This window comes from Phyllostomus discolor, chromosome 1 (assembly GCF_004126475.2).
Source record: "Phyllostomus discolor isolate MPI-MPIP mPhyDis1 chromosome 1, mPhyDis1.pri.v3, whole genome shotgun sequence".
Classification (NCBI taxonomy): domain Eukaryota; kingdom Metazoa; phylum Chordata; class Mammalia; order Chiroptera; family Phyllostomidae; genus Phyllostomus; species Phyllostomus discolor.
This window is the reverse complement of record NC_040903.2, coordinates 181,152,629-181,161,451: the sequence shown is the minus strand read 5'-3', so window position 1 is coordinate 181,161,451 and position 8,823 is coordinate 181,152,629. Positions and strand designations below refer to the sequence as shown.

Here is an 8,823-nt window from a genome sequence, read left to right as displayed (position 1 = left end):
GCACAATACCAAGAAGCCTATCTTGAACATTTTTTCTTCTTTTAAGGCTTTTTTTACTGTGTAATATTTCAAAAAGGCAAGATTTTGGAGCAATATGGTGAACAGCATATACTTACCATTCAGCTTTATCAAATCCTAATTTTATGCTATATTTGTTTCAGAGTTTTCTTTTTTGGTTTAAGAAAGCAAACTTCACTGATATAGAAAAGGCCCCTGAGTACCCTATTTCATTCTCTTCCCTCCATCTTTTTTCCCAGAAAAAAACATTATTGTGAATTCAATGTTTATTATTACCATACATCTGTTTATGCTATATATTTATGTATTCAAAAGTATGCTTTATTACTTTTCAGGTTTATAACCTTGATGTAAAAGTTATAATTTAGCAATTGTTTTGCTCTACATATTGCTTTGCAGCCAACAAGTGCCTGAGAGTATAATTATTTCATTTAGTGGCTATAACTTATTCCACTATATGGATATTCTACAATTTACTTATCTATTTCCAATTGATGAATATTTATGTTGTTTCTAATCTTTTACTCTTTCAATATTTTGCTTTTTCAAAATCCTGTGCCTCCTTGTTGGCCTAGGGCTTATATTTAAAGGTGAAATTTCATTATAAAGGGGTGTGGCCATCTTCAGCTTCATCAGACGTTGCTAACCTGCTCCTTGAATTGCACCCACTTCCATCCCTACTGGCAGGCTAGGAAGGCCCCTGCTTCTCCACACTGTCATGTGCCCTTGTGGTCCTCAGAGTTTTAAAATTTTACCAATACAAGTGGTGCAAAGTTAGGTCTCATTTTTTTTAAAGAAAGATTTTATTTATTTATTTTTAGAGAGGGAAGGGAGGGAGAGAGAGAGAGAGAGAGAAACATCAATGTGCGGTTGCTGAGGGTCACGGCCTGAAACCCAGGCATGTACCCTGACTGGGAATCGAACCGTGACACTAGGTCTCATTGTTTTAACTTGCATTTTTTTTTAATTTTCAGTAGAGAAGACTTTTCTGGGCAAGACATATTAAGTACAAGCATGAAAGACCCATAGAAGATCCATATATTTTACAGTCCAAAATTGAAGACTTCTGAATCACAAAAGCTACCATAGAGCTAAAGACACAGATAAGACACAATCAGGAAGAATAAATATGTGATGCATTTAACTAACATAAGATTAGTATCCAGAATATGTAAAAGAATACCTGTAAATTTTAAAACAAGACAAGCCAAACAAAGCTGTACATGTTTTGAACAGGCAATACTCAAAGAAGAAACCTCACACGTTCCTGGAACTCAGTAAACATTTGCTGGTAATTAAAGGAGTAGAATGAGTGGCTGAAGCAAATCGCTGCTGATGTCGATGTCTTCCTTGGGTTCTTGGGACACAGACCCTGTGACAGGGATTTGTGTGTGGGAAATTTAATGGGAGGGCTCTCAGGAAGGGAACTAGGAAAGCAGGATTGGGCAGAGTGGGAAGTTGATTTGGGAATGTTGGAACTAAATAGCCCTTCAGAGGGCTTCTGGACTGACAAAAAAGGCTGGGCTTTTGTCTCCTTGAATGATTCCTTACTGGCTACAAGCTTCTCCAAGGAGGGGAAGTAACCTTTGGCAGATCCCTTTGGCAGAAGGGACTGTCCAAGGAGACACTCAGTTCTGAGCCATCAGTAGCCTACGCTCCTGGCAGCTGGAGGAACAAAGTGGGATCGGGATGGGTGATACCACAGTATCCACTTCATCCATTACTAAGGTTCAGTAGATTAATCAAAGTGCCATGGTTACAAATACTGGCCTTAGGGTCAGAGAGCCCCTATTCAACCACTTACCTTGTGAGGTGACCTTGGACAAGTTAACTGTACTTAGTTTCAGCCATGATATTCTTTCAACAAGTGCCTGAGAGTATCTACCTTGAGGTTGCTGTGATGGTTAAGTGAATGAATACTCATAAGTACCTTAACCCAGTTTCTGGCACATGTTTAATGCTTGATAAGCAGTGACTATTATTTATTATGATTAATAATACTTGTGGGTAAAAGCCTGTGTTAGTTTTGCTCTGTCAGTATATTACAGCAAGAAACGTTCTTGGAATGTGCTTCTGTGGCTTTCTTAGATAAATGCAGCACTCATGAGGCTCGTGGGGTTTAGAGCAGGCTTATTCTTCAGTCTAAGCCGGTAAATGCCTTCGCTGTTTAATAAAACATTTCCTGGATTTATATTTAAAACTCAACTGACTTCCCACTTCTCAATGCCAGTTGTTATTTTTCTCTTCCTATTTTCATATGACTTAATTCCCACAGCAAATGGGTAATAATCTCAGATAAGAGAAATGATTCAAATGCTCCATGTCTATCAGATGACTGTGGCACCTAGAATTATGAAAAAATGCTTTTTTTAAAAGAATTGAGCAAATTCAAGTAAACTTTAGAATTAGAGGGGTCTACAAACCTTAAAGATTATCCAGAGGTAATGAGACTCTACCTCCTCCCACTCCTGCCATTTTTAAAATAAACAAAATCTCATGCAACAACCTATTATTTGGAGCAAGAAAACACAGACCAGCTCTGGTTGAAGTAGGGATGAGGAGACTAAAATGCATCCTCTTTGTTTGCTCTTGCAGTCCACCTTTTAATATAGCTGCCCTTCATGTATCTCTTGGTCATAGTTAAAAAAAAAATCAATGGTGTCGTGTAATAAATTCATTGAAAAGATGAAGAAATGTCTCGTTTTCTTCCTGCCTCCTGGCCACTTCTCAATCTCCTTTGCTGGGTCCTCATTTTTTCCTGTTACCGAGTCTCCTCAGGACTCTGTTCTTGAACTTCTCCTTTTTATACAGTCACATCTTTGATGATTCTTTCCAATCTTATGATTTTCAATTCCATCTATATCCTATTAATTCCAGAATTTATATCTCCAGCCCAGACCTCTGTCCTAAATGCCAAACATATTTCCCACTGTCTAATGGGAAGCTTTCTTGAATATCTAATGGAGAGCTCAAAATGACCATGGCCCAAATAAGACACCTGACCTTCTTCAAAGCCTGTTCTATTTATTTAATGACAACTATGTCTTTTCAGTTTCTGGATCCTCAAAGTTCTTGACTCCACTTTCTCTCTGATGGTCCACATCCAAGCCATCAGGAAATTCCTCAGACTCCACCTTTAAAACATATTTTGAATCAGATTATTTCTCCTTCATTGCTATTTCCATCTCATACCATCGTCATTTCTCATCTGGATAATTGCAATAGTATGGTCTCTTAGGGTCTTAACATAATTTATCATCAGAACTGGGATTCATTGAAGACCTCAAGGAGAGGGGCATTAATAATTGTATTGAGACACTTCATTTGAGATTATTCTGGGCAAACAGGAGGTATGGTCATCCTCCTCTTAGCTCATCTTCCTGTCTCTACTTCTGCCATCTTGAAGTTTAATCCCAATATATCAGCCAGAGTATCTCTGTTCAGCTATAACCCCTTCAATGAACTTTATTTTACCCAAAGTAAAGCCAAAGTCCTGACAAGGTTCTGTACCACCTGCTCTGCTCCCTTTTGCCCTCTAAGTATAGTTTCTGTTCCTTTCCTTCTCTCCCTTTGTCCAGCTACCTCTCTGCTATTTCTCAGTCATGCCAGGCAGGCTCCCACCTCAGAACCCTTATATTGGTCATTTCCCTGTCTGCAATGCACTTGCCCTGGACATTTGCATGGCTGTTCCCTTATCTCCTTTACATGTCACTTAGTCATTGAAGCCACCTCTTACTACATTGTTTTAAATTATAACCACCCTCTTCCACTCCTTATCCTCCTTTCTTTGCTTTAATTTTTGGCATAGTACTCCTCTAATATTTTATGCAATTTACTTCTTATGTATTTATTTTCTGTCTCTGACCAAAAGACTACAAGCTCCATGGAGATGGGGAATTATGTTTTTTTTTTGTTTGGTTTCTGCTGTTCCTCCTGAGACTTGAACAGAACCTGGTGTATAGCTGCAACTCAAAAGATATTTGCTGATAACTGAGTGAAGAAGTTGAAGCCGCAGAAGCTTAAAAGGCTTCCTTCAGTCACTAAATGAGCCTGTGGAAAGTCTGAATCTGGAGCTGGTGTCCCTGACTTCCCATCTCAAAGGCTTCAGCCACAACATGCAATGAGGTAACAAACCAAACTCCTGGTTGTTCCGCTGAGCTCTGTTGTAATTGGGCACTGTCTTGTTTAGATCTGCTTGTCATTTCTGAAGTTTGTTTCTGAAGTCTAGGTACTAAAAATGACATTGGAAATGGTTCAGAGAAAATCGTGCAGAACTAATTCTTAGAAGTAATTCTTTGTTTTAAGAGCAGTGATGTGAAAACAAATGAAATCCTATTCAGAGGATGATCTGGGAAGGATTTCTGCTTCAATCCTATTGAACTTGAGATTAAAATACCACTTTTTCTTCAGTGGCTGCCTTAGAAAACAGATTCTAAAGAATTGGCTGTGTTTGAGGAAGAGAATGGTAGCCTGGACCCTGGGCTCTGCAAATGTTTGGAAATATGGAACTCTAGGGCTCTTTGGACTCTACTTTCATCCTCTGTTTCCTTGAAAACATCAACCATTTCTTCCCGCAAGTAGGAGGTAATGAATGAGTCAAATTTTCAGTATTAAAATGGGAATTTCTACTGCTGATGTGTGACTTCTTCCATTTTTTATGTCTGAAATATCCTCTCCACCCTCTTTCCCAGGTTTCTTCCAAAAAAGAATCCAAGTTTAACGATTTTCAATAGTTTGAAATATTTACATGTTGCTTTGTCTATTATATCCCAATTTCAAAATGTTATTAAACTATTTTTGTAAGAGTCTGTCTTGAATTTCCACTTAAATTTAAAATCTTCTGAAGGTAGAGGGTGGACACCTGTGTACCTTTTTTTCCTTAAGTTTTCTCTTAAAGTAGTCTATTCATCTCATAAGGGTCAAGAAGGGAATGAGGAGACCTTGATTCCATGTCAAGTTTTCTGTTTATATAACCTCTCTGAAACTCAGTTTCCTCATCTGTACAGTGAGAAGAATAATAACTTTGGTGGGTAGTGCAGAACATCAAGTAAAATATTATATATGTGTATGTGTGTGTGTGTGTGTATATATATATATATATATATATATATATATCTCCATCCATTGGGTTGCTGGTCCTGGACCCTCACTTTTAGGGCAACTTTCCCCCCTCCACTGATTGGCCCACTCCCATCTGCCTGGCTTACAATGGCTGTGCTCCTGCCAGACATATTTGAGCCATTTGACCCAGCTTTCCTGCCCACGTGATTGACAGAGGTTGCCTGGGAACCTGACCAAGGAGGCCTTTTAAACCCTCTTGAAATTAAGACCAAAAAAATTCAGTTTCATTTGGCTGTCCTTTTAAGTAAAGAAGAGGCAGACTCAAAAAGTTTGGTTGGTGACATTTTTTCCCATCATGCAGTTGAATCAGAGAGAAATCGGCTCCGCGGTTAAAGACAATAAAGACAAAAGAAAAAGGATTTTTGAGGTGTCCTGGGCCAGAACATTCCACTTCCTCATTCTTGAGCCTCTCCCCGCCCCCACCTGCCTGCCCTGAGGTGGTGAGAAACTCTGGTATCCACATAACCCATTATCATTATTATTTGCTTTATTTAGCTTGAGTTAGTTTCTGTTATAACCAAAAGCATACTGGTTAATATATTATATGAGAAAATGATTTGTGTATCAGATATAAAGGATTATTACAGAGTAACTTCTTTTTCACTGTGTTCTACATTCTCTTCTTATGCTTGTGTCCTGGATGGCAGTGAAGATTTTGAAGTGAATCAACATTTTAACCTCCAGCTTCCATCCCTTGCACACACACACACAGCCTTTGCTACCAGCAGTCACTAAATATCACTTCCTTTGCACTAGAGCAAGCTGATACAGCTGTTCTGTGGGCAAGAAAGGAATTGGGACTTTTGTGGTAGCAAGCTAAGACTGAGTCAGGAAAGTAAGAATGCATAGCCCTTGGGAATGACTGTTTCAACCAAAAGGCTCCTAGAGCAGCAATTATTGGCAGGGGGTGCTGGCACTGGTGGGTCAGAGACCAGTGAAGCTGGGTGTTACCGTTTCATCGAGTGCTTTCAGGATCACTTCAGCACAGACCTCGCAGGAATACAGGGCTCTGCCTCATGTTTAACACTCTTATGTGGTCTGTTTTGGTTCTGCTCACACATTCAATGCCGTTTCATGATGTTATGTCTAAGAGCCAAGATAAAATGAGACAGAAGTGCTGCTTGTCAGATGCAAAGTTCGTACTAAACTTTTAAAAGAGATTCTAACACAATGACCCATTCAAGTTTTCTACCCTTGTAGGGAAGTTGAAAACACACGTATGCAAGCATCGTACCTTGGCTGTTTGCTAGCTACAGAGGATGTAGTTAAGAGCACCACGGAGCTTCTCTCCACACCTCCCAGGTGTGAAGTCAGTACATGAGGTTAATAGCAGGCATCCACATAAAAAATTATTTTTGAAACAGAACAATGGGGTGCAACCTTGGCTTCCGAAAAGAATATGTGGATCTGCATGACAAATGTCACAGATGGCATGGCACACTGAGGAAAACCACATTTCTCTGTCATCTACTCTTTTATGTTAAAATTCAAGTGCCTTGCCTACAAGCCGAGTGTATCTGTCTCCCATCATGGGAAAATGTGAGAAGAGTCTGGAACACCAACCAGCACTGCAGTTGTTTTTAGACTGTGGCAGAAATGAATATGATGGGAAAATGGGTGGCCGAGTGACATGACTTTAGCCATCTCTTACTGAGAGGTGGCCAGTTAGCTAAGGAAGAGGAAGTTCGAGCAGAATCGTGGTCAGAGTTAAATTGAATGACTCAGAGGAGACCCATCATCATTCCCTGAGCTGCGATTTTACTGTTGAGGAAGTTCTGCCCTCTGTGATGGGGCATGCACAGGCCACTTGTCTCCCGCTACATTTACTTTCACCCCCCTCCCCACCACACACACCACAACACCACAAATGTTAAGCTATCCCGAAACACAGATGACCAAGTGATTTTTCTCTCCCCAAAGTTCTCTGCTATGGCATGTTGTTTTTTTAAAAATTTGATTATTAATTATCAGGCTGTAATAGTTTGGTAACTTACCAACTTGGAAACACCCAATAAAAACATTTATGACATTAAAAATTATACAAAATTATATTGTAAGTCAATGACCTAAGCATGCTCTAAAGCTAGAAAAACAATTACATTCTTTGGTTAGTTTATATATAAAACACATAGCAGAAAGTGCACCGAGTGTTAGCCACCCACATACAGTATCCAATCCCAAGATAAGTGCTAATACACTTGTACTGGTGTGTCTGCAGACAATAAGCACAACACAGTTCAAGGAGCTTACACTTTGGAATTGGATTTGGTTCTCCCACAGCACGCGTGACATTTTGGGCACTTTAAATAACCTCTTTTTTAAAATTTTTATTTTAGTCATTGCTCAAGTACAGTTTTCTCCCTTTTACTCCCATTCCAGTCCATCCACCCAACCCTCCCACTTCCCTCCCATTACCACTCTCCCCCTAGTTTTTGTCCATGTGTCCTTTAAATTTGTTCCTGTAAACCCTTCCCATTCTCCCCTGAAATTCCCTCTTCTCTCCCCTCTGGTCACCGTCAGCCTGTCCTCTATTTCAGTGTCTTTGGTTATATTTTGCTTGTTTCTTTGTTTTGTTGTTTAGGTTCCTGTCAAAGATGAGATCATATGGTATTTGTCTTTCACTGCCTGGCTTGTTTCGCTTAGCATAATGCTTTCCAGCTCCATCCATGCTGTCACAAAGGGTAGGAGCTCCTTCCTTCTTTTTGCTGCATAGAATTCCATTGTGTAAATGTACCATAGTTTTTTGATCCATTCATTTACTGATGGGCATCTAAATAACCTCTTAAAAGCTCAGTTTCTTTGTCGGGAGTACAGAGCTGTGATAAGAATAAAACAAAATAAAATATAAAGCACCTGGAGCTGCTATGAGTCAAAATAATATAGTTACTGTCTGCCTTATACTTAATCCTGTTTTTTCTCCAGGTACATTTGTAACTAACTAGCACACACGACATTAGTTTGATGTCTTTCCCTCCCCGCTCCCCCACCATTTGTTCAGCTTTATTTTTTTTCTTCACAAGAAGCATTACAAAGCGAGAACAATAGAACCAGTGGAAACAATTTCTTAGGAATAAATTGATTAATTATCACTGATTATTCCGAATGTTGAGTGTTGTTCCTTGCATTTGGTAGGTACACAAGATTTGATTAATTGACTGATGGTTCACCAAATGCTTTAATTTAAAATTTCAAGCTTTGCTTTGAAAGGAGCAGCTCCAGTTGCCAAGCAAGGAATTCCTGGTAAACCTTTTTTAGAAAAATATCTCCAAGTAGGAAGGGTACCATGATATGTTTGTAGGAAGGGATAGAAAATATAAGGAAGGTAATTTCAGCTCAATTTTAAGGTGTTTAACAACTAGAATTATCCATTTGTATAGTGGGTGTTCCTGTGAGGTATATGCATATAAGAAGGTGAAATGATCTAAAAAACACTCACTTTCCCTGAAATATCTCCCTCTTTCTATTGTATTGTGTATTGATGTTATTTTCTGAGAATATAATAACATTTATAAAGAACAGCTATTTATATAAACACTGTTATAAAGAACAAAATAAACTCAGAAAAAATTAATCAGAGTATTACTTCTTACATATAAGGCAACTAATGCCCTAATATCTCAAAATTCTTTACAAAGGGAGATAGCTTAATGAGTTGTAGTTCAGGGTGGTTTTTTTTATGCAAAT

The 8,823-nt window shown here is 38.8% G+C and overlaps 1 long non-coding RNA gene across 1 annotated transcript; it reads right to left on the bottom strand.

Annotated features, from left to right (window-relative positions):
- Window positions 1-974: 974 nt before the first annotated feature.
- On the bottom strand, window positions 975-5,074 carry LOC118496926. Its single transcript, XR_004899481.1, has 2 exons — window positions 4,153-5,074; window positions 975-3,152 (listed from the first exon to the last, which is right to left on the bottom strand). It is a non-coding gene; the product is annotated as an uncharacterized LOC118496926 (long non-coding RNA).
- Between the last annotated feature and the right edge of the window lie 3,749 nt (window positions 5,075-8,823).